The sequence below is a fragment of the Colobus angolensis genome, unplaced genomic scaffold (genome assembly GCF_000951035.1).
Source record: "Colobus angolensis palliatus isolate OR3802 unplaced genomic scaffold, Cang.pa_1.0 Scaffold153, whole genome shotgun sequence".
NCBI classification, from domain to species: Eukaryota; Metazoa; Chordata; class Mammalia; order Primates; family Cercopithecidae; genus Colobus; species Colobus angolensis.
In genome coordinates, this window is record NW_012114633.1 from 539379 (window position 1) to 566289 (window position 26911).

The window sequence follows — 26911 nt, forward strand, 5'->3', positions numbered from 1 at the left end:
TTCTACTTCAAAATCTTTAATATTTGTTATAATTGCCATAATTAGCATTATATAAATTGAATAGAAAAACATAAATGCTTTAGATATAAAGTAGTAATTTTAGACATAGGACTAAGTACAAAAGATTTCAAGGGGCCAAGCTTAAGACTCCTTATGTACGTAAAAATGGCCACATACAATTAATGCTGTATTGTTCCCACAATTTTATTATTGAGTAATTACGAATTAAAACACTGTTTTCTAAAAACAATCAAAAAGACAATTCTGATAAGATGAAGACATTGTAATGAAAAACAATCTATAATTGTATGTTAGATATATTTGTTGAATATATGACCTTCATAGTCTAAAATTTAGGAAAGAAATGTTTTTGAATTGATCAGCACAGCTAATTAACCAAATTCACATACTTAAAATTTGAAATTCTAGCAAAGATGTATATAAAAAACAATTAGACAATGTCCAACTGAATTTTAGAATTATCCGAAGTATTGCTAAGAATTTGTAGATTGGTCCTCATTTTAAATAATACTTGGAAATATTCCATAATTGTTTATGCCCAAAAGCAAGCAGGAATCCTTTAGTCCAATTACACAGAAAATATGAAATCATAGGTAGGGCTGTTGATTTTTTGCTCTTGTGGGGTTTGTTCATCTATAAGTTAAAGGTTGTATCCATTAAGTGTAAATTTAAACAATATAACCAATATTTGCAACAAGGGCATTTCAGAATGCAAAGAGCACCTTTCTTGATTAACTGATCTTCAAGAATGCTTTACCCTTAGTCCTGCACGTGCCTACCCTTAGGAAAGCATGCTCTCTGCAAAGGATGTATCTTTAAATTATAATTGCACACAACATAAATGAATGACCTGATCCCATTTATGTGAATTCCCCTCAGAAATCTCAGGGCTTGTCAAAAAGAAACATAATATTGGCAAAGGCATCTTTGTTTTCTCCAGATTTTTGTTTGTTTGTTTGTTTGTTTTGAGCAGATTGTTATGCTTGGCCAAAATAAAAGCAAACATACGGCATTGAGAAATGTATGAAAAGACAGTGCACTCTGAAATGCCTCATGATCTTTTTTCCCTCTGCTTCCCTGCTGCCACATTTTGCTGCCCTAGGAGTAGGCCTAGTGTCTTGTAAATATGCAATGCATTTATGGAGCTAGAGAATTTCATTTCGAAGACTGATAGATTTCGCACTTCCCAGTCCTTTTCCAAAGGGTCTGCTGTCCCTGGAGACTCCCAACCTGATGATGTCATAGTCTTCTTCCAGGAGCTGTTCTTAGTTCCACTTTGGCTGATTTCATGAAGTGTCAAATGCACCAAGCCTGCTGGGGTGAGAAATATTTTAGTCTCAACAGATTTGTGCGGCATTGGCATTTCTTCATTATTGTTTTACCATTAGGTTTTTATTAATGAGGCCTGGAGTGGCCCCGGGCTTATTAGGCAGGATTAGAAATGTAAAACTTGTTTTCTGGAGATATTTGGTGCCCTAACACTCAGATTTTCCAGCCCTCAAGAATGCTATAATAAAATTACTTAATTCCTAGAAAAATGAGGCAAATAATTACATTTATTCTGTTTTATTGTTAGCCTATTCCAGCCAACGTTTTTCGAACAAGTCTGTTTTGGTTTGACTCAAAGCATTGGAACCCACTGTGAAAACTGGCAGGCCATAGGAGACCAAACGTCTGTTCAGTGTTCTGGGATCTGCCAGCCTAGGCCATTGATGCTCTCAAATAAAGAGAGAAATAAATGTTCTGCTGGGTTTTCTTACTGAGTGCCACTCAGCAAGCCCTGAACTGCCCACCCTTAAACTATTTTAACTGAACTGGCTCTATGTTTATTATAAGAGATGTGGTGGAAAAATAGTCTCTCTGGGACAAATATTTTGTTCATGATTTATGGAACTGGCTGACAAGTTTATGTTTAGGAGTACTTATTTCACATGCGAATCCTCAGTGAAGATTTATGAACAGTTGTTTCTACTTTGCTCTTTAAACAAAACATGTAAGGAAAACCCTCAATTTTATTTAATTCTTCAATCCAGTGGTCCATTTTAAGATGGGAATTGTCTGTAGGGTATCAGTGAATTATTATCTATGAGCCACATTTCATCACATTTCAAGTGATAATATAAAGCTAAAATTGGAAACAATAGCTATGATTTTCTAGTATTTTCTTAAGGACTTTGATAAGTCAAAGCAAGGAGTTCCTTCAGTGCTTTAGTCTTTATCTGTAAAGACAGATCCTTAATATACAGTATATAAAGATTCACACTCACTGCATGTAGAGAGATGAATCACAGGTGTGGATATTGTTTTGACTATCCTCCCACTGGGCACTGAGACAGACAGCAAGGGGTATTAGGAGCTACTCTGTGAACCAAGAGATTTGGCTTCTTCTCCTCCATTCTGTTTCTGTTGTTGTTGTTCCAGGTTTACTGGAAATATTACAGCATAGCAGAAAGATTCAACTGGCTTCAACTGGTGTTTTGAAATTCATCCCAACTGTAGGCTGAGTGACCTGCAGTTTGGACAGACTGCTGAAGTCCAAAGGCTTCAATATATATTTTATTTTTGGCATGAAAATCTACTTCAGTGATCTCTCCTTCTGCACCTTGATAGAGATAGCTGTCACTAGGTCTCTCTCAACCTGCTTCATCCAATGCAAGACGTAGCATGCTATCTTCTTGTGAGGCTTCCTGCTGGGATCTCCTTGCACACTTGCTTGTTCTTGTTGAAGTCGTTCCCTCAGTGCTTATACTACTTCTCAGTGATGACCTGGGCCACCTTCATGGTTTTGATGCAAATGCAGCCCCTGTTGGTGGGTCCTAAGTAGAGAGGAGCATATTGTAAATCTTGACTAAGTGCCAAGGCATTTAAGTTCTCTGTCTTTAGTTTCCTCAGCTGTACTATTTAAACAATATTGTAAAAGAGCTTGAACTTTCCTCTGGAGGTTACAATGTTACTTGAATTTGTTTCTTTAAAAACTGGGAGGAAATGGTCGGACCCTGGTAGGAGCAGATCCTGAGAGTCTGTTGCCTGCCGAAAGCAGTTTGTAAGCTAAAAAATGTGTATGTCTAAAAGAGAAATATCACTTAATATCTCTACATATTTTCCTTGGAATAATCAAGTCACTAGATATTAGTGTACTGTATAACACCATCTCAATTCATAATTGCTAATTTTGAGATTCTATAGTGTAATCTTTTATTATATGCTAAGTACTATACATAAATATATAAGATAGGATCAAAGCAGTCAGTGGAGAATCTGAAATATTTATAAACCTGGTCATCCAAGGGTAGAAATAAGATTTGAACTGTTGCAGAGGTATCCCAAAAGAAAACAAAACAATGTTGAATCCTTGAAATTGAATGTAGATTTGTTCAGTCTTATGGCAATCCAATACCTTATGAATATTCTTCTAATTTTAGAGCGATAAATAGCAAGCTTCATAAATTCTGCCTGAACCAAGGAGAAACAGAAACTCTAGCCACCCTACAAACACATGATTTGGAGGAGAATGAATGAGGAAGCAGTTTCTGTCTTAGGTATCTATTTCACAGCAGAGACATCTGACTTTTGAGGTCAGCAACGGTCACAAGATCCACTTCCTAGTACACAGAGAGCACTGATGCTGATGTCAGTGGCAGCGTAAGTCAAGTTCAAGGCTCCAAGCACAAGCATCTAGTGGCGGGTGACAGCAAGCAAATTTGTGCTGTTCTCCTTGCTGCCACTTTTACAGTGGTTTTGGACTTTGGTCTGCACTTACCCTGTGCCCTCTTTCCTCTGTATGCTTAACTTTCATGAAAACTGTGTGATATCCTTTGAATAAATTTCTTTTCTGTTGAATCAGCCGGAATCATCTATGACTAACCTATATTTATACAATTGAGTACAGGCAATTTGATTATTTTTCCCCAACATAAGCTTCATGGAAACAAAAGCTTCTCTGGATCACAGTGCCTCAATTCAAATCCTGGTGCTGATAATCAATAGAGGTATGATTTAAGAGTGTCTTAATGTGTGCTTCAATTTTTTTATATGCAAAGTGAAATAATAAATATTCATATGATTATATCAGGTAATACTGGTACAGTGTTTAGCATAGTGCTTAGGATATACAAAGCACTCAATATTAGTTGGCTGATACAATAAAATAGTAATATAACAATATATTATGTCAGTCACTAATGAAAATCCATATCTACATGTTTCAATATTCTGGTTTTCACAATAGTAGCTGTTATTAAGAATACATATTTAAGTCAAACTGCATAGGACTATTTTGTCTTTATTTCTTCAAATTTTTAGAGTTATTTATAAGACTCTCATTTCTTCTGACAACTCTACCACATATGAAATGTCTTTCTCTTGGGATTTATCTGATTTCGGTATTAAAATAGAACACTAAAAACTTGTGACAGGTCAGGCATGGCGATTCACACCTGTAATCCCAGCACTTTGGGAGGCCAAGGCGGGTGAATCACGAAGTCAAGAGATCGACACCATCCTGGCCAACATGGTGAAACTCAGTCTCTACTGAAAATACAAAAATTAGCTGGACATGCTGGCACATGCCTATAGTCCCATCTACTCGGGTGGCTGAGGCAGGAGAATCACTTGAACCCGGGAGGCGGAGGTTGCAGTGAGCTGAAATCATGCCACTGCACTTTAGCCTGGCAACAGAGTAAGAATCTGTCTCAGAAAAAAAAAAAAAGAAAAAAAATTGTGACAAAGCTTGGCAATATTTGTGGCCCAGCAAGAATTTTTTAAAGATCAGAAAACCCTTGAATAAAACACACTTATAAATTTGCAGTCAAATTATTTACACATAGAAGTGAAATATCAAATGTTACCACATCAGTGAATCTGAAAGCTTTGATATTTGTCTATTGATTTTGAAGAAAAACAAAAATAAACAGCAACCAAAACACACGTGTACACTTACACGCATACGCAGTACTCAATTTCATTTGCCTCATTATGTAAACTTAAAAACATTTGAACAGCTTTTATATTACATTTAATTTTAACTATATTAGAATTAAGAATCAAATGTAAAGCATTGTCTGTTTATTATGAAATTTAAGGATTTACTTCTCCACTTAAATATAGACTGTCAGTGGAGATATAAAGTAGACTTTTAAAATATGTGACTTTATTCAAAAATGATTTTTTATTCTTGAAATCTACTTATTAAATCTAAAAAATAAAATTGACATTTAACCTTTATTCGTATAAAAGTGAACATATAACTTGTCACTACCAATATGTTTTGATGCTTGATATAAACAGATACTGCTCTTAAAATCATCTTATTTAAAGTAACTCAGTTAAGAAATGTTAAAGAACCTCTTTTCTCTTTTTAGAATTGTGTGTGGAGCACAAGACATTTAAATATGTAAATGTCAGTGAGTGATTAATATATTCCCTAAGCTATTGTAACTAGAGCATTTTATGCTATAATTAAAAGACTTGCTTAACTACTATAACTCAGGTAATGAAATTCTAAGGCAATGGGAATTATAACATAGAAAATCAGTCCTGTTTTGATAGAAAGAACAAAAAATAGAGTCTCCAGCTTATTGCTCACGGCAAAAACATAAAAGTGTGAGCATTCAAGGGCACCTAGAAATTGATGGAATATTTCCCTTAAGTAATATTACCTTCTAGGTCACCCGCCTTTTGCTTTCTCTGCACTTCACCTTTTAGGTCATTTAGGTTTGTGATTGAATAATACTTTATAATTCTTAAGGAGTTTTCCTCATGTTAAGTTTCCTTTGTGCTAATATATTATATTCACTCTAATAAATGTGAATTATTTTGAAATTAAAGTAGGAAAATATTAATAAATGGTATAGGGTGCTCCTTTTCTAAATAGACAAATCCTTGACTTTATGGACTAATACAATACTTTTAACCATTTAAGTTTTATATTACAGTTTCTTACTCTATTTTTTTAAATTTTCTCATTATACATTCAATCTCTATTTTGCTTTATACCTATTTATAACTGAATCAATTTCTACCATCAACTCAAACCTTGAGCCCTTCACTGGAAAAATCTCTATATTACGTATCATTCTATACTTAATACAGTTACTGCTACATAGAAGGCACAATGTAAAATTGGCAGAAGTGAATAAAGGAATGATTAGATGTTCATATACTTGTATTAAATAACCCAAAAGTTTATTTATGGACAAAAATCTCAACATGATCTACTAAACTAGAAAATTCATATTATGTTTTGACACTTTCATAAACATGAAATAATTTATATTCCAATTTGGTATTCTTTATATTTTATCTAGGAAATCTTTCATCTCCATTTAAAACAATATGAAAATTATGTGTTTTGATCTTCGTAATGTGAAAATGGAACCTTTTTACTATTGAAGAAAAAGTTTTAATGATATATGAGCTGGATTACATTTTAAAATTAATCCTATATAGCAATATTTGCAGAAGATCCATACACTCCATCAAATTGCCATTTTATGGGTATAGTTAAGCAATTTTTTTCTGAGAAAAAATATTACTTTAATCAATATTTATAGTCCATAAAGGTCTTTCAGAATTGGAAAAATATAAATACATTACGTAAGCTTTTTTGTACTTATATACACACACAAGTACATATACAATTATTTATTAAACTGAATAAAACACCCACTTTTGTCAATATATGCATGGAGAGTGAAAGCAAACTTATAAAGAGATTAATCCCTTCCTAAGCAATAAAATCAGTAGTGCCAGTTACACTTTTTCATCAAACCAACTTGGAAAATTCCAAGACTATCATTGCTTGTTTCTTTGCATATGAAGTTGTTTCATTTGAAGGAAGTATGGCAGTTCACAATTTTTAGGTTAAAAGTAAAAGATTCTTACTGGAAAATGTAAAAGGCTCAGACGATAGTAACCATCAAATATGAGATTATTCATATTCTCTATAACCATCAATTTTTTTAATTTCTCCTATTTCTTTTTTCATTCTATATGTCTTCTTTAATAATCATAATTGTAAGAAGAAAAGTTAACTATAGCTAGATGAGGCAGCAAAGGATTTTTATGTGAATAATGTTAAGAATTTGAGAATTAATGGCAAACTATAGGATCAAACTTTGAAAAGAGGTAAAAAATTAAAAGGAGGTCAGGAAATAAGTATTAAACAGTCTGGTTAGGACTCTGCCCCTACCACAGTAGAAACCTCACACTACGGTCCTGGTCCTGGTGCTGCTCTCACTGAAAAACACCAAATTTGTTATAAATGAGCCCCAACCCTTCTTCTTTGTGCCTCTAACTCCAGATTAAAGTTTTGTGTGGGAGCAACTGATTGGCTGAGCTGAAGTCACATGCCCAAAACTTTGATCATCAGTGGGGAAAGAACTAAAAATTTGTCCAACTTATACTACCATGGTGAGAAGGAGAACACTGCATCTCATAATAATACACGAAATTGGACAGTCCTCCAAAACAAGAGAAAGCTGACCCAGAACAGTCCAAATAAGCAATGTGAAATATTCATGCCATTCTTTCATATTGTCTTATCACTGCTTAAGGTTTTGTAATTTTGTGATATATTAAGAAGTATATATATTTGGTCTTTGTCTCCATTTGTGACACAAAGTGCCTAAAATCCTTGGAATCTCCAAAATAATAAGTGCTTTTCTGTATGCTAATGAGCTGACTAGTAGCTGAGGGTTCCAGGATAGCCTCAGGATGGTGACTGGTTGCCAGGAGAATCAATCTTGTGATTAGAGGGTTGGAAATTTTAGCCCCAACCCCTGACCTTCTAGGAGGGAACAGGGACTATGGGAACCTATTCAGCAAAGGTCAATGGTTTTAGTCAATATTGTCTAAGAATGAAGGCTCTGTAAAAACCCAAAGGCACAGGGTTCAGAGAATTTAGAGAGCTTCCGGGTTAGCAAACCTGTGGAGGTGCTGGGATAAGGCATGGAAGCTCTACACCTCTCCTGGACACCTTGCCATATGATTTTCTTCCATCTGACTCTTTCTGAGTTGTATCCTTCTGTAGTAAACTGATAAGCTAGCAAGTAAGCTTTTATCCTGATTTCTGTGAGTTGTTTTATGAAATTATTCAACCTAAGGAGGAAGTCATGGGAACCTTTGATTTAGAGATAGTTAGTCAGAAGCACAGATGATACCCTGAAATTTCAGTTGGCATCTGAATTGTGTGTGCGTGGTCTGAGCCTATAGGATCTGTGCTAACTGTAAGCAGCCAATGTCATAATTGGTTGGTTGGAAAACCCACATATTTGGTGTCAAAATGTTGACAGCACATAGAACAGTTTTTGTTTGTTTGCTTTTCATTTTAGATTTAAATTACCACTGAATGATTGCTCAATATGTATCTTCATCTAAAAACTCATTCCTGGGCTTCATACTCTTATACACAAATGCTGATGAATATTTAAACTTATGTATTTCACGTATGCCTCAAAAACTAAATACAATGCATATATATTGTTATTCACCCATTCCCCTCTGAAAAAAAAATCTGTCCCTCAATTCTTTTCTCAACAAAAAGTACAATCTTTCTCCTAATTGCCCAAATCAGGGAGCTGTTGAAATTACTGTACCTTTTCTTACCTCCCCACTACCTGCAACAAATCATTTACCAAAATTGGTTGTTTCTATGTCCCACCGCCTCCCAATCAACAGCCTACCACCTTTTTCCTTCAGGGTTCAATATTTGCCAGATTGTGGTGAACATCTGTTTTCTCTGTCTATACTATTGCTCCTCTCCCATACTTTTCTTCTATGCAGTCTGTGCGATTTCTCTAAAATGAAAATCAAATTATGTGAAGTAACTTCTTCAAGGAAATCAAAAACTTTGTGTGATCACCAGTATGGTTTAAAAGTTCCTTATCGTGGTTACAACCTGTAATGCATTTGACACGTTTTGATCCTTGGTCTCATCTCTCAATATTTTCTTAGCATCATATAAACCAAGTTTATTAAATTACATTATATTCATATTTTTAATAGAAAATATAAAATATTTAGGAATAATTAATGGCTACATTAAATGTACTTAGTAATTGTAAGAAACATGCTATTTTTCTGAAATAAAGTGTAAGAAAAGTACGTGTCTTGTGGCTGACAGCTAGAATTCCATGAACACTTAAATTTCCTGTCATTTCCATGCCTTGGCAGAAGCTACTCTGTCATCCTAGAAGGTATACTTCACCTCTGCTGTACCCTTCACCAACAAACATTTAGTTATCTTTCAACACTCTACTTAAAAGCTATGTTTTGGCAAAGTTTACTGACCTACTATTCAGCACCTTCCTCAATACCTTAGGATGCTCTTAGCAGCAATATTTTGACTTTGTACCTGTCCTTGTCTCTACCCACCTAGTTAAGTAGCGTGGTATGCTGAGTAATGGCCCCCAAGGTTAATGTTCTAATCCTCAGAATCTACAAATTTTGCCTTTCATGGTAAAGGGGACATTGCAGATGTGCTTAAATTAAGGATCTTGGGTTTTGGAGATCATCCTGGTTATCTAGGTAGGCCCAATGTAGTCACAAGAGTCCATATGAGCAGAAGGCAAGAGGGTCAGGGTAAGTAATAAGAGACGTGACAGTGAAAGAAAAACTGGAGGAGTAAAATGAAGAGGCTATTTACCAATGAATGCAGATAGCTACTGAATACTGAAAAAGACAAGAAAACAGATTATTCTCTCAAGGCCTCTAGAGAGAACTAGCCCCACAAAATTGTTAACTTTAGCCAGGTGAGAATGAATTTGGACTTCCATCCTTCCAGAATTGCAAGTGATAAATTTGTGTTGTCTTAAACCACTATTCTTGTGGTAATTTGTTACAGCAGCCAAACAAAAACAAAACAAAACAAAAAAAGGATAAAACACTAAAATTAATTCTAATGCACATACTTTTAAAATTATGTATTATATTTATCTCTGTCATCATTAGGTGTCTTAATGACAGATATCATGTATTTATCTCAGTATCCCTGCACTTAACAAGACAGCCAGCATAGAGCTGTGATTAAAATGTGCTGAAAGAATGAGTGAGTGGGTGAGTGAATGAATAATGTTCGGATGTTTAAATTAATGCATTAATAAACAGAATTCCATAGACAAGTTTTCTGCTTTCTAAGAGACTTTGGACTTTCTAAATAATTCCAACAATAGCCAGTGATTATACATCAACTCTGCATATTTGATTTATAGTGAAAATATGCTGACCCACTTGAGTTTCCTGAAGTTGCTAATGCTTGAAATTCAAGATATGAATTAGGACTACAATCATAAACTCTAGAGTGTTCCTACTTTGATATGATCAGAATAATGTTCAGATTATTCAATTGTGCTCTCTGAAAATAGAAGCAAAGTGTGGAGTACAGGATGTTTATTAGGACTCACTACATGTGAAGAGAGATGTCAGTATCAGACTAAGGAAGAAGTCAAACCAAGATGCAGGTCTGACAAAACATCAGGAAAGCTAGCAAGGAGTTATGGAGTATTGCCTGTGGAAGTGACACTCTTAAGGTCAAAATGGCAAAGGCCTTTGTACTCTGTCTCATTCATTCACCGAATGGAGCTGCCCTGACCCGTGTGTGACCTCTAATAGGTTGTCTGTGGTTGAGGCACACCCTGCAGGAGTTTCAAGCTGGTTTGTAAGTCCTTCCTTGAAGGACTGAGCAGCACACCTTTGTATCGATAATTAAACCCATATCCTGAAAGTTTCCTTCGTCCCAGGTCGTTAAGAACAACTAGAATTCCAGACACATCTTCATTTTTCTTTTTCACCATGAATAAATGCTATATTTAAACTGAAATATATAAATGCTTTATTTGTTTGGAAATATATTCAACTCAATATTTTATTTAAAAATAGAAAATTGGGTATAATATCAAGAACTGGTGGATAGATTGGAGTACTTACCAGAATCACTGGAAATTATGACATTTGACTAAGCCTATGGAATTAAAGAAAGATATGTCTCTGATAGAATGAAAGGAAGATATGTCTTTAGACACATGGTAATATAACATGTTATAAAGCAAGCTTGTCATTTCCCATGCTTCCTACTTCAAAAGTAAACACATGTTACAGACTTCATGTAATTTTTCATAATACAAATAAACATGGGTACATGTAATTATATAATCTTCAAACTATGTTCAGTAAATAAAAGCCTAGAAGTTTTAACTAATTTAGTAAAGAAAAAAATGAAATAAACATTATTAAGTGAAAAAGATAATTAAACAAAGTCATTTTGACATCTGATTATGACAAAATATAAACAAATTTATATTAAGTAAGTCATTGTAAACAAATAAAAGAGATGATGATTTTCCAAATAGTTGCTAAAATGTAAAAGTTTCAAATTACAAGAACATAAAGACCTGACTGCAAGTCTACTGAGGTAATAGTTGTTTAGATTAGGGACTGAATACAGAAGTTTTAAAAAGTCAAAATAGAAAAAAAAAAAAAAAAAAAAAAACAGAACCAAGAAAGCATAGTTTAGATAGGTTTTGGAAACATGTTACTGCTGTCAATTAAGCTATTACTTTAAAAGTGGCTATAATTATATATATTTAAAACCTGTCAATTTTCGGTATAGTATACAAAATTTAACAATAACGTATTTCCAAAAGGGCTATGAAAAACAGGAAAGATCTCATTGTTAAGCAGCAGTCATTTTCAGCTCAGTGTCTCACAGAGTTTCTGTTACCTAGTAGCCATTAGTTATTAGTTATTTGGTGAGTTTATTCTACCCCTATCCCCAACATACTCTTCAGCTTAAATTATAATAATTTGGACACTGAAGAATCTTTATAGTAGTGACTATTGTATAACAGATTGATTTTTTTGGCTCCAAATGTTCACTCATACCCCTATGTAATATAGCACATTTGAAATGCTATCTTGACCCAGTTTTGTGGTTTTGACTAGAGCCTGGTCAGTTCCCACTTTCGAACAGCTAAGTGTTTGCCTTATTGTATTTTCACACTTGAGCCCAGTAAGCACCTACCTAAATCATCCTCGGGCCAGCTATCAGACAATTAGAGACAGCCTTTATGTTCCTGAGCCAATGAAATTATGCAAATTGGCCAATCCTACTTATTCTTGTGCTAGTCTCCGTTAGAGAGGAATATGCTGGCCACATACTGGTATCTCCTGGAAATAGAGTCTTTTATAGACCTTAAGTTTGTGACTCTTTATATCAAGCTGCCAATTATGTTTTGAGTCACAGAAGCAGAACCAGACAAGCTGGGCACAGCTACAAAGGACTTCTCGATGTAGAATGGAGTAAATCTCAGCCCTCTGGCATATTCCACTTGCAAGAGCGGATGGCCTCTAATGTCCTCAATCGCTTGCCGGATGCCATGGTGTTGGAGGTTACCCCTTTTCCAAGCCCTTTGGATACCTGGGAGCCGCTTGTGATTAACTGAGTGAACAGCAGTGGGAGTTTGTAGAGTGTACAATAGTACTGGCACTGTCATACATTATGGAGTACAGGGAAATATTGCTGCTTTCCAATTTTTACCCAGAATGTTCCAGATAAAGAATGAAACCCAAGGGTCTGGTCGCTTGGTCAAACTAGGTAGTCATCTTAACACCTTAGATCTTAGATATCTTATGTCATCTTAACATCTTAGATACCATGGTCAGCAAATGGCTCCATCTCCACATTTTTGCAAGCTTTTGAACCATTGCCTGAGAATTGTCCCCTTCAGAGTAAAGAACTTTGAAAATCTCTTGCTTCACAAGTATCCAAAATGTAAATCAAGGTTACACATGTTGCTGTTTATACTAAGGCCACAACATAGTGTCTTCCTGGGATGCTTCTTATTCCATTTGAAGTGTCAGATATTACCAATAGTGACTAAGTCACACATTTCGCATCCCAGAATGCACAATAGTGGGCTCTTACAAAAGGCATTCAATGGAACTTTTCTCTCTGAGATAGGTCCCAAACAGTTAATTTAATTGGGAGACTTAATTGGACCTATCAAAGAATCCCTATATAAGTTACAAAATGACAAGTGAATTCCTAAATGCATCTGTATCTTGCTCCAGAATTTAATTTTTTAATTCAAGGCCCAACATATGTAACACTAATTTTAAATATTGTTCCCAATTCCCTTTGCTATTTTGAAAGTTAGATACCTCTGGCCTCCATGTGTACTCATGGCTCTCTGTAAAAACATACACTCCTAAACTCCTATGCCTTAAGGAAGTACTCGTAGCAGTTACTACCATCTGTGCCTTTCTAAACATTAATGAAGATTATTACTTTCCCCAGAAAGGAAACTACCTCATATCAGTCCACCCATTGAATCCCTTGGGGAGTGAGCCTCCCATTTCCCAGTGCCCTCTCCTACTCTTCCCACTTCAACTCACCATCACGACCTCCCACTCTGCATTTCTGAACATGACCACAACCACCTCTTCCCTTGGTTTCAAACAAATATCACTAACCTTTACATATGCTTTACTAACTGTATACCCTCTACAAGGTAACTACTGGAACTACACCTTGACCTAAGGTATTATTATGATAAAACCACATAATTCATACTTTTAAAACATTTTACAACTCCCCCAAGATTTTATTAGGGCCCCCAGAAATTCCAGCTCTGTTTTCTTAGTAATGCCATAAAATGGAGACCTTGGTGATGGAACTGGCCTACAAGGACTCTTCATTCTTCTACATGTTTTCCCCCTATTTACTCCCATAATAAAATGTTTTCTATGCTCTTTTGGACAATTTATACTCTACTTGGTGAAAGTCTTTACTCCTACTTGGCCATTGAAATACGCCAAGTAATCAAGCTCAAAACTGATGTCAAGACTTTAAGGGATAGATTGTAACACAGTTTTTGCTGTTATTTAATCACTGTCTGGAACCAGGCTAGAGGCCCTGGCTAGAGGGTAGTAACTTCCCCTTCTTGGCAGCTGATTAAGTCCACTCCCCAAGCCAACCACTGCCTTTATTGAGCTTTCAAACTCTTGGCCACTATGTAGACCCCTCAATAGCCCCAGGGCCAGGTATCAGGCAAATAGACACACTCCCTAAGCCCTCCAGCCTGAGAAATTGTTCAAGTTAGCCAATACACAAGCATCCTGGGAAAGTAGCTGAATCCACTATACTTGTTATACATAAATTGCCCCGCCATAGCTTCAACTTGCTGTTACCCTTTCTCTGGATGCAGCTCCCTAGGTGGCCCTGCCTGGAAAATTTGGAGTTGTAAGTAACAAGAATCTGTCTTTCATCTATTAGAGTGTTTTTATGATTCGTTGTTTTTATCAAAAGGATCTTTAAACCTTAAACAAACACCATATGCATGCACTTGAACTTCCTCCCACTAAAGTTGGAGTACATGTTCCTGTCCCTTTATTTCACTGTTGTTCGATTTGATTTCTTTTTAAACAAAAAATATTGCTGGAAGTGAAAGTGCACCAGTTTTTAGCCTAAACCTTCAAAGACATCTCATTCTTCCCTCTTGCTCCGTTATCGTTGTGAGAAAAGATACCCTGGGGTAGCTGCTATCCCTTCAGGAATAATGAACTTAGGTGAAGCCAAGCTTCCCTAACCAAGCTCAGGTGGACTCAGACTGGATAGTAGAGCCTTCCAGTGGAATTGTGGAACCATTCCAAGAGTGGGATTTGAATGAGCTGTCCCAGTTGACCATGAGTGGATCAAAAGCAAATGTTTATTTTGTATGCCAATGAAATTTTGTGCCTCTGAAATTTTGTGTTTTTGGCAATAGTTGACAGCTACAATATGCATACATGTTTGACTAACTCCTCTAATTATGTTTGAAAAAAAGGATGGCCTGCAACTTTTGAAATCTGCTTTAGTATCAGGCAGCTATAAAAGAACAACACACTAAAGAGATCTATCTTCTCTTTATTCCTTTCTGTAGACTGAAAATATTATGCAGCAGCAAGATGGGATGTCAGGAATGACAATAGATCATTTTCTTTCAACAGTGAATCTACATGCACAAATACCTGAAATAGTACTTCTAATTTGGCAAAGACTCCTCCTTAGTAGTCGTGACAGGTAGCCATGACTGTTAGTTTATTGAAAATAAGCATGCAAGCTCTCCATTTCAAATGAGTGAGGACACCACTCCTCACACTAATGAGTGAAGAGTTATTGGTCATTATCCATTAGGATTCAATTATTCTAAGGTGGAACATCAGAAGCAACTAGAATGGACAGGATTAGATCGTGGATATCACATAGGGATAATCACGTGTCTTTTATCATCGAGTTCCAGTGAAAGCCACGCCATTGACAAGCAGAGCCCCTCAGCAGGTGCCAGGGTAGAGTCATTTCCAGGTGTTGTTAGGAGCACCTCTTCAGAAGAAATCTGTTACTAGAGGTTGATATATTATCTTGTTTGAAAGTGGTATATTTAATTTCTGAATTAAAAAGTAAGGCCAGGCTGGGTGCAGTGGCCCATGCCTGTAATCCCAGCACTTGGAGGCTGAGGCAGGAGGATTGCTTCAGCTAAGGGGTTTAAGATCAGCCTGATCAATGTAGTGAGAACTTGCCTCTTACTAAAAATCAAACAAATAAAAAAAATCAGCAGGGAGTGGTGGTGTGTGTCTATGGTTCCATGTGCCAGCTACTCTGAGGCCAAGGCAGGAGGATCACTTGAACCCAGGAATTTGAGACTACAGTGAGCTATGATCGTGCCACTGGACGCCATCTTGGCTGACAGCAAGACCCAGAGATCCTGTCTCAAAAGTAAATAAATAAAAATAAAAAATAAACGAGGACAGAGATTCGAAACTGGAGGCAATTCATGTGATCAATGAGTAAGATTAATGCATTGCATTTCTCTTATTTGCTCAGTATGGTCATATGATAAGTTTAGGGAAATAAACTATTGTTTACACTGTAAGGATAATTTTAAGATACATGAAATAAATTCTTTACACAACATTCATAAGGAAAACAATATTTAGGATTGAGACATCTCATTAATATCCTGAAAAAATATTTAAAAGTCTTGATACTGAAATTATTTTGAGGAATGAAAATATATCAAAGTGTCAGCAAATACAAAGACTGAATGAAACTATAAAATACTTGTTAGTTTTAAATTTATTCGACCTTGTACTTGTTGAAAGTACACAAGCAGAAATTTTGCGAATAGTTAAATGCTAAGTATTATGGGGAAACAAAGCAATGGAAGACCACTCTTCTCACAAGGAATTTATATTATAATAATTAAACAAGTCAACAATATAAGAATACTCCTAAGGCAAAAAAGTTTCATTCAATATTTATTATAATTGAAATATGTCTTTACTGTATGGATAAAGTTCCTGTCATACAGAAACTTTCAATGCTTTATTGAGGCTACACAGCTAAACGGAAGTAGAGTCCTAAGTAGAACCCAGGTCTCTGGACATGAAGTTCAGGGATAATTTTTTATTCATGGATCTGTACGTGAAAGTAAATAGGGTGGTAATAATGTTTTATTAAGCATGGTAGAGATGCAAAAATGAGAAAAAAATTTGGTTTCAGTATCCCCGAAGGTTTTCTGGAAGTTGTACAGCCGAAGATAGGTCTTGAAGCATGGTTGAATATAGAGACAGAGGGCTTGGAGAGGTGAAATAGGCTAAGATAAGCAAAAAATTAAATTTTGGGTTTGAATACCAGTGATTAGAGAGTTAGCATGACTCAAGTGTTAATATAAATAAATAAGGTATGGAAGCTAAGTTGCAAAGACTGTGCATTATAAAGAAAACAAACTTCACATAATAAATTACAAAGGGGATTTTGGAAGAGAGAAGTGTATTAGTGTTCTACCCCATAACTATAGTTTTGAAAAACAGTTTAACAATGTTATGCAAAAATAATAAAAAGCAAATATATGAACAAGTGATTGCAGTTTTGATGTGAGAACTGACATATTTATTGTTGGTTGGGGGAAAATAAAAGGGATATTTATTTATGTGTGTGTATGTAGATATATATATATATATGTGATATGATAGACTCACTGGATTTCGTACTTAAGAACATTTACTTCAACTAACTAAACATTGCCTACGTCTCTTCTACAATACAGATCTAGTATTTGGTTTTCTGGTCCATGTTTGAAAACTCCAAGATCACTACATTAATATTTTCTTCCAGTAGTCAACTCAGCTTTTGAATATTTCTGGCTCTTGATAAAAGTTTTCCTTATTTGGGTCTAAAATTGTAGTTCAGTGCTTAGAGTGCTTTATAATTTTCTTTTTCAACGGTATACTTATATTTTCTTCAACCATACATTTTATACTAATAATATTGAGCCTCTAAATGAATAATCTTATATTCCTGTGTTTTGAAAGTAGAGTGTCCATCCACAAACATAAGACTTCAGGTGTAACATGTCTATAGTAGAACAGAATTATCTTCCTCAGTATTCTAAACACTCAGTTTCCATTTGTATAACATACATTTTTTTCTTGGACAAAATATCATATCGTCTTAAACTGAATATGAGATCTCAGGTTCAATTCTTCTTCACAATGCTATTGTTAAAAAATCCTTTATTTACAAGAGAAATTGGTATTTTGTAACCAAGTACAAAACTTACTCTTGTTAAATGCTCATTTGCTATTTAAATATCTGCAAACTGCTTGTTCATTTTTAAATTTGAATTTTGTTGTAAAATGTAAAAATTACAGTTTTATAGCATCTACAAAGTTAATAGGCATACCGTCTAAATTTTTGTCAAAATACTGAAAAATATTGAGTAGGAGAAGAGTAAAAGAATCACACTGAATTGGAAGTAACAAATGACCAATTGGATTAAAGTCTGGCTATTGCTAAGAAACAGGGAAATAATAAGCATGTACCTTAATAAATGGAAGGAAAGAACAGCAAAAGTTCCTAGACAATAAGGAGAATAAAAAGCAAAATAACCACTTTTATTTAATTATTATACTTAAAATCAGTGCTACCGTTCCAAGTCTTTGCCACATACATTCACAAGTAAATATGTTCCATATGCCACACTGTAGAGTTCATAGTTTTTCTCTCTCCACTTAGGAGTTCTTCAGAGGTAGAGGACGTGAACCATATATTGTTGATAACTCTATAGTTCCCCGCAAAAGACTGAATATATAACATTATCATTGTAATCACATTTTGATTAACTTAACAAAACATCTCTTTAAGCTTCGTGGTCAAAATGATGTTCATGTCAATTAAGGCCTTTTTAAATTTTGGGAAAATATTTCTGCATTCATTTTAAAAAGTAGATGTATAAAGAACATAATGACATTAAACATTAAAACATATTTAGGCTGGTTTCAAACAGAATTCCATATAGAACATGAAACACAATGAATCTATTAAATGAGGCAGAATATCAAGTCACAGCTTCCTAAGTTATTAGAAGCTGTGTGGATCCTCTCTCAGCTGGAAGTGACTAACTCTAGGTGTCATAGCATCCTGCTGACAGCTTAGCTCTTATATGACAGTCGTGATTAAACATTATCCATAAATTTTTTTCATTTCATCAAATTGAATCATAATTTTCAAGGCAAATAAAAGATTCATTTTTCACAAATATTCATAGAGCTGTCCTCAAATGATACTGTGAGATTCGACTTCTTCCAAACCCAACTTATAGAGAATGAATTTTAAAATCTCAATATAATGTGTCAAAAGTGAAAATTAACTCCATATTCATCTTCTACACAATGATAGGGAAAATTTTCCGTGGCTGTCCTCTTGTCAGATTTTCTATTTCAGATATGCATATAATAAAATACAAGTGTTTTAAAAAATGTGATATCCTTTAAGAATGTAATTCTTTCTACGTCTGAGGTGAAGTAAAGGTAACAAAGGAGCCTCATAGCTTCCCACGTCACGTCAGAAGATATTGACTTCCGGTTTTTTCTTTGTTTTGTTTTGTTTTTTTCCCAATGAAATAAGGTAATAGGAATCATGAAAACCTTAAACTATAAATCGACAGGATTCGATATAAAAGTTGTGTGTGTAAAAAAACTGAGAATTTCTAGTCTTTTTTGGCTGATAAATTATTTGAATTTTCCTTTGAAACTTCCTAAGGAACAAGTTTAACGAGGCAAAGTTATCTGGTTAGTTCTTGTCAATTCTACTTCTGAAAGATCAGAGTAGTATTGAGAGAGGCCACCTCTGGGCCAGAGGCTAGAATTTTGATGCATTTATTTTGTGTTACAACTTTTTCCCTGAGCACCTGTTATATAACATACAGGGCATTGGGTGTTACCTGGTGACAGGGAATGAGAAAAACATTGTTTATTTGCTAATTAATGCAACAAAGATTGGTCAAAGCAGTCTCTTCTACAGGTGCTGGGGATAATGCTTTAAACAAAGCAGACAACCTCTTGTGTGTTTTATATTTTAGTGGAGGAGGAAAAGACTGAAAAAAAGCATTATATTATAATGTATAATGTTGCACAGTGAATAGTACTATGAACAAAATTGAAACAGGGAAAGGAGATAGAGTTAATTTGTTCTTTCTTTTACCAAACATTTATTGAATGCATACAGCATTATATGCCAGGTCCTTTTAGGCAAGAAAGACCTATCAGTTAATAAAACATTGAAAAAGTAACCCTCATAGAGCTTACATTATATTTTAAAGGGAAAAGCAATAAATCTTTTAAGTAAGCATATGATATACAATCATAGAAAGCAAAATGTGCAACAGGAAGTTCCTCATGTGCAACATCAAAGAAGGAAAGAAATTGATCTGATTAACAAAAGAGACAGCCCAAAATGTTGGTGCAAGCTTGCAGTGGACCACTACCACATTTCAGCCCCAGTCAGCGTTGGCCTTAGAGACAGCAACAAAGGGAACTTCTCTTGGTGAACAGAGCTTTGAGCAGTCAACTCAGTCATTCATTTTGCATGAAATGAGAGATGACGAAAGGTACAGATAATATATTGATTCCTGGGTTGTGACAGTGGCATGACTCAATGGTCAGCGTCCTCAAATGAAAGACTAATAAGTCAGGGCTAAAGAACTCTGGGAAGTAAGTATATGGAAGATCCTACAGGAGTGGGCACAACACACGCACATATGTGTAACTAATATTAATTTCTTCCAGAGAGAACCCATTTCCAGGGAGCATCTCTTCAACAAGGTAGACAGGATGACTATTGCAATGCTTGCACAATGAGCACATGAACAGGGGTGTCATAGCAGAAGGATTAAGGCTATGCATGAGGGTGATAACATGTATTCATCTTCACTAAGACTGATCTATTGCTACCGTTGCTGAATGTCCAGCCTCAGAGCAATGCATATCATTGCAGAGTCACTACTTCTCGGGAGTTTAAGCAGCCACTTGGTGACAGATCAATGAAATAAGACCCCTTCCACCAGAAATGGGATAATGATTGTCCTTTTCAGAAAAAATGCACATTCTGGACATGAGTTTGCCTTTTTTGCACAGTTCTTCAATCAACACCATCATTTAAGGGCTTAAAAAAATGCCTGACATCTCAACAGAGCATTTCATGTGGCATTGCTTTAAAACAAGGAGCCTACTTTATTACAAAAGAGGTATGATGACGAACAGATAATCAGAGGACTCGTGGGGCTTACTACTTGTATTCTATCATACTGACAGAATAAAGACTCAGTTAAGGAGCCAGCTCAGAGAAAAAATCCCAGGGTGTTGTCTTCCAGTGTACACCACATGTACTGAAGCATAGGTCTGGCAGGCAAGGAGTAGAAGTGGCATCCCCTGCTTGCCATTATTCCTAGTTATTTTTAGCATATTCCCATGCTCAAAATATGGTGCTTTCCATCCCACCTTAGACTTTGCTAGTTTAGAGATGTTATTTTCCAAGTGGAGAAGAAATGTATGAAGTACCTTGAACTCCTAATCCTGGTGCAGTTGGAATGTACTAGTGGAAGTCATCGATCTTGATAATCATGAGAAGATATAGTTGCTACTACACAGTGAGGGCAAAAAGAAATATGTCTGGAACCCAGTAGATTCACTGGGATATGTCTTGATGCTTTTTATCCAGTGATAATCAAAAATGTTAATTGCATAGAACACATGTCCAGAAGCTCAAAGTAACTTAGGAATAATAACCCCTAAATCCAAGGTCTGGATCACCCCATTCAGTAAGAACCAAAATTATAGCTGAAAGTGGCCAGCTGTAACTTCACTGGATAACGTCATATAAAGTTGTCTGTTTTCTGCTTGTTTAAGGATGCAGCAGTTCACAAAAATACTTAAAGACTGAATTTTTATGCTTCTTCTCAGGGAAGAATTGAAGGTGAGGATTGAATATCGTAGTACAGTGTGAGCAGATCTGACCTGCACAATGAATGGATTGTACCAAATTCAGATTATGCATGACCCATCTCTGCACACTTGCTTTGCTTTCTAAATGGGGTGGCACTCAATGGCTGGTAATATTCCCATCCTGTGCCCACTCTCATTTCAACAGACTGAAAACCTTGCTGGATATGCCCTATGGGTGCCTTACTTCAACCTACATTGGAAGTCCTTCCTTTTATTTCCCTGGGTTCCTGATTACTGCTGAAGTATAAGATACTACAGGAATTAATGCTGTGTGGGATGAACACTGAAGGCATGAGACAAACTAGACATTTTTTTTTCTCCCTGCTTCCCCCAGGGTAAACAGTCAGAGAAGCAACCCCTTGGAAGATGGCTCACTAGACAGAGAAATTGTTTGTCTCAAAGTTCTGACCTGTTTAATAATGCCACTCCTTATATTTGTTTTGCCTCCTTCCCCTACTAACTTCTCATCCTCTTCCCAACCTCAAGAATTTCTTGGGTTGCACAATCAATAACACAGTTACTATAAACATTTTGCCTAGGGTTTGTATTTTAGGGCAACAGTCCCCAACCTTTTTGGCACAAGGAACCAGTTTTGTGGAAAACGATTTTTCCGTGGACAGGGTAGGGGGATGGTTTCAGGATGAAACTGTTCCACCTCAGAGCATCAGGCATTAGATTCTCATAAGGAACGTGTAACTTAGATCTCTCACATGCACAGTTCACAGTAGGGTTCACACTCACAAAAATCTAATGTCACCGCTGATCTGACAGGAGGTGGAGCTCAGGTGGTAATTCTTGCTCACCCACTGTTCACCTCCCGCTGTGCAGCCTGGTTCCTAATAGGCCACAGACCAGAACCTCTCCGTGGCCTGGGGGGTTTGGGAACCCTTGTTTTAGGGAACACTAAGACAACGGGTTAAAAAAGAAAACAGTTGCCCATATTCAGTATCACCTATGGGGACCCTGTGATATTACTATGAGAAAATTAGAAGACACAAATGTACTGAAAAACAACAACAACAACAACAACAAAAAAAAACAGTATCTGTTTCCAAAGCTTTAAGCAGACTGTGCCTGCAAGCCCTGATTTAACACAGATATCTTCAGAAAATTCATTCTATACCATTCTGTGCAACATGACTTTTCAAATAAAAATCATTGTTCTAAATTAAATAGACTCATTTTTGCTTCAAAGTTTTCTTGTTCATGTGTGAAAACTGAAGATACTGCTGTTAATGTGTTGGTTCTGCTAGCAAAAAAAAATTTCTCAACCAGTTAAGTAATTTCAGTTTATTACTTACATGCTTTATTAATTGTGTACATCGATAAATGTTAACAAATAAAACTCATGGAAGTTTATTCTGTAAAAGGTGAAACATTTAATGTGATTGTGAATGTTATTGAAAATTCAGTTTAAAAGTTTAACACAAAATTATTTCTTTTTGTGTTAATAATTCAAATGAAAATTTTGGTATAGCATTCACTGTGGTAATAAAACTATAGTGGTAATAAAACTATAGTAACTAAATTACTAGGCTATGCCGGGCATGGTGGCTCACACCTGTAATTTCAGCACGGTGGGAAACCAAGGCGGGGGATCACGAGGCCAGGAGTTTGAGACTAATCCTGGTCACCATGGTGAAACCCTGTCTCTACTAAAAATACTAAAAATTGGCTGGGTGTGGTGGCGGGCACCTGTAATCCCAGCTACTTGGGAGGCTGAGGCAAGAGAGTCGTTTGGACCTGGGAGGTGGAGGTTGCAGTGTGCCGTGATTGCATTGCACTCCAGCCTGGGAGACAGGGCAAGACTCCATCTCGAAAAGGAAGGAAGAAAGGAAAGAAGGAAGGAAGGAAGGAAGGAAGGAAGGAAGGAAAGAAATCTTAATTGGTTGTGCTATTCATGTAACTCAAAATTGCATCCTAAACATGCAGTTGTGAAAATGTACAAATATTTTATTTTATGTATTATTCTGTATGTTTTGCTCACAGTCAAAATAACACCAAATAAGTTTTATGACAAGGCTGATGTGACATCTTTCAAAACAAAACAAAATGGACAACTAGAATGTGGGAACACAGTCTTTCTGTCTTTGTTCTCCATCATTAGCTAACATTTTAAAGTATATGGTACTTAGAAGAACTAACTTTAAGTAGCCTAAATGTAATCTACTGATACTGCATTTTTAGCAGCCTAAGTGTAGTGCACTTACTGCATTTTTAATAGTCTTATAATTTGTATTGCAGTTCTCAAAATTAATTATGTGTATTTATTCAAAACATGTAATGAATGTAGCTTCACAAAACTTATCTTTAAAAATTATAAATGTAAATTAAAATCAAAACTTGAAAACAGAAAAATATTAAAATTTTCTATAAACACATAGAAAAACTGAACAAATAAAATGAGGGTACAAAGAAGTGTAATATTTAATTCTGAAATTTTGCAAAGTTGGCTTTGGAATATCCCACTCTGTGGGAAGAATTTTTTTGAAGTGGCTCCAATTTTACTTGGATAATCTTATATTCTGCACCAGAATGAAATCAAACTGAAACTGACTATGATTTGATAGTGTCAAGGTTTACAAAAGTAGTCTATAGAATTTTAAATAACAAAATAGAAGACAAGTTTTGACTTCTAAAATATTTGTCAAAAATTATAATTGGAGGCAAAAGTATAGCACCTGCAAAAATATATGAGCTGAAATATTTATATATTTCAAATTGAAGAAAATAGAGTTGATAATATTATTTATTTAGCAGAAATTTCTCCAAGCTTACAAGCTACTTCATTCTCTAGAAGAAAATTATTTTCTCAAATAAAACCTTTAGGATTCACAGAGACTGAGATGAGGGTTTCAGTATTTTCAAATTTATTAACCAAAAATGTTCGTGGAAGATAATTTTTAGGCAAATTAAAAATAAACAGACAACATTAAAATATTTTGAACAAATACCACTGACATTATATTAGAGTTGGATACTATAAAATTAATTAAAGAATCAAAAATATATTAAATAAATTGCTACTTACACTATTGTAAATCTTCCAATGATAAATATAGGGAACTTTTTGGTGTTTCATGTACACTTGCTGTTTTTAGTTTTAGAAAATTGCATTTTAGAAAATAACTTTTGAATAGTACTGTTTCATAGATTTAACACTATCATAACACCAATTGTTTTTTGTCAATAGTGCCTATGTCAAAATTATATACTTTTTTTTTTTTTTGCGACAGAGTCTCGCTCTGTCGCCCAGGCTGGCGTGCAGTGGCCAGATCTCAGCTCACTGCAAGCTCCGCGCCCCGGGTTTAGGCCATTCTCCTGCCTCAGCCTCCCAAGTAGCTGGGTCTACAGGCGCCTGCCACCACAACCGGCTAGTTTTTTGTATTTTTTAGTAGAGACGGGGTTTCACCATATTAGCCAGGATGGTCTCGATCTCCTGACCTCGTGATCCGCCCGTCTCGGCCTCCCAAAGTGCTGGGATTACAGACTTGAGCCACCGCGCCCGGCCTAAAATTATATACTTAATTATTTTAGCTTTCCCTGTCATTCACAAAAGTATTTTGGGGGGGCATCAAATAATATGGTCATCATAATGCTACTTCAGAAAACAAACCAACAAACATGTAAAGTATACAAATAAATGTTTGATATAAATATCAGGTGGTGAGGAAAAGGAAAAGAAAGTTTTGATCGAGACTACTCTAGATCAGGTGGTCACTGAAGCTATTTTGGACAAGGAAACCTTTTAGCACATATATAGAAGTGATGATGGAATTGTGAATATCTATTGGAAGAGCAATCTAGACAAAGGCAAACTATGAAAAAAAAAAATACCTCAGCCAAAACCCAGTCTTATAGTAGTGAAAAGGCTAAAGTGATTGAAGGAGAGCAGCAAGGCCTAGTGGCTGGAAATTACATGAAATTTTGGGGAGAGCCTGGACCAGATCATAGAAAGTCTTTGTAGATTTTCAATATTTTTTTTTCTTACTTTCTATGTGTGACAGAGAACAGTGGAAGTTTTGTGGGGCGGAGTGACATCATCTGGTTTATGTTTAAAAACATTCTTCTAGTTGCTATGCTAAGAATAGATTGTAAGGATTGGACCTAAAGAGGAAGGAATAAGTATACAAAGAGCAGTAGAAAAAATATTAATAATTAAGAGAGAAAAGGAACTTAACTGATGAATATGAAGAACTGTGCTGGATATCTACAAAAATTATCTAGTATTGCTAATGGATGTGTGTATATATTAGTTGATTTGCTTCAACAGTATACTGTAATTGAAAGTTTCAATTGCTTATAAGTTATTCAAGCACATATGAAGATAACATACAATTTTAACTATATTTTAACTACAGTTAAAAATAGTGCAATCTGAAACTTTCACAATTACTCTTAGGAGGATTAGTGTTCAGTACTGAAATTAATGAAATGATATTATCTCAATATGCATATTCAAATATGAATAAGTAGTTAAGCTCAACAATAGCGTAAGCAAAAGATTGTGATAATAAACTCCATTATCTGAATTAACGAATGGCTCACCTCACTTGATAAGGTCACATTGAGTACCAGTGCATCTCGTAATACAATTTTATCATTCAGTTCTATGAATCTGCGTAACTATTCCTGTATATTTTAACAAGAAATAAAAATCACAAAGAGATAAAGGTAAGTTGCCTGTGGGAGCCTGAAAAAAAAAAACCAACCAGAATAACAAATTCTTCTTGGTTTAGAATATTCCCAAATTGTATGCTTTTTACATTTTTTCAATGATTCACCATGCAGGTATTTAAATAGTAAATAAGGCATTTAAATGTTTCTTTGATATAAATCCCTGTTTTAATCTCTAGTTAAGGTTCCTCAAATTTCTTGTCTCATACGTCTAGTGATTAACAAAATTATACACATAGTGTCATACACATAAGATCTATGAGGACCTCACTTACTGAATATTCACATGTGGTTATTGTATTACTCTCTACCTCTGTGAGTTCCCTAAAAGGGAAATTGTGTGCCCTGAAAATAAATTTATGTGTGATTTTGTCAAATCATCCTTGGAGACAGAACCTGGAAGCAAACCATATTACAACGCCAAATGTGTTTCTCATGAGGCCAAATAAATTAAATCTTCTTCAGGGAAGCCATATAAAGGCTGGATTACAACATCCATGCTCTGCATTCAGACTGAAAGCACCAAGGTTATACAAAACTGAGTGGCCCTATCAAATCATTTCATTATTCCCTGCTAATTACACTAAAACCTCTATCCTTTTCAAAGCATTTTTATTTTGTCTTCTAAATGTTAGTAGTTTAAAAATAACCATGATTTAAGCCATTATTACTGTATTCTCAGCTATTATATACATAACGAAATCTCTTACTCACCCCAATTAGAGGAAGTTACAGACACAGGTTATGGCATAGGGCAAAAAGGTGGCCGCCTAATTGAAAAAAGATGCTGTCCAGGTACCTATAAATAGCTCTTTAAAAACCTCCACCTTTGCTATCGTTTTCATTCAATTTATGACTTTTAAAACTGCAGTTCCAAAACTGGGTGCCAAAGTGCCTT

At 35.3% G+C, this 26911-nt stretch overlaps 1 long non-coding RNA gene across 1 annotated transcript; it reads right to left on the bottom strand.

Moving 5' to 3' along the window:
- LOC105507767 lies at positions 1 to 26911 on the bottom strand. Its single transcript, XR_001001154.1, has 3 exons — positions 26728 to 26911; positions 25885 to 25968; positions 1 to 1335 (listed from the first exon to the last, which is right to left on the bottom strand). It is a non-coding gene; the product is annotated as an uncharacterized LOC105507767 (long non-coding RNA).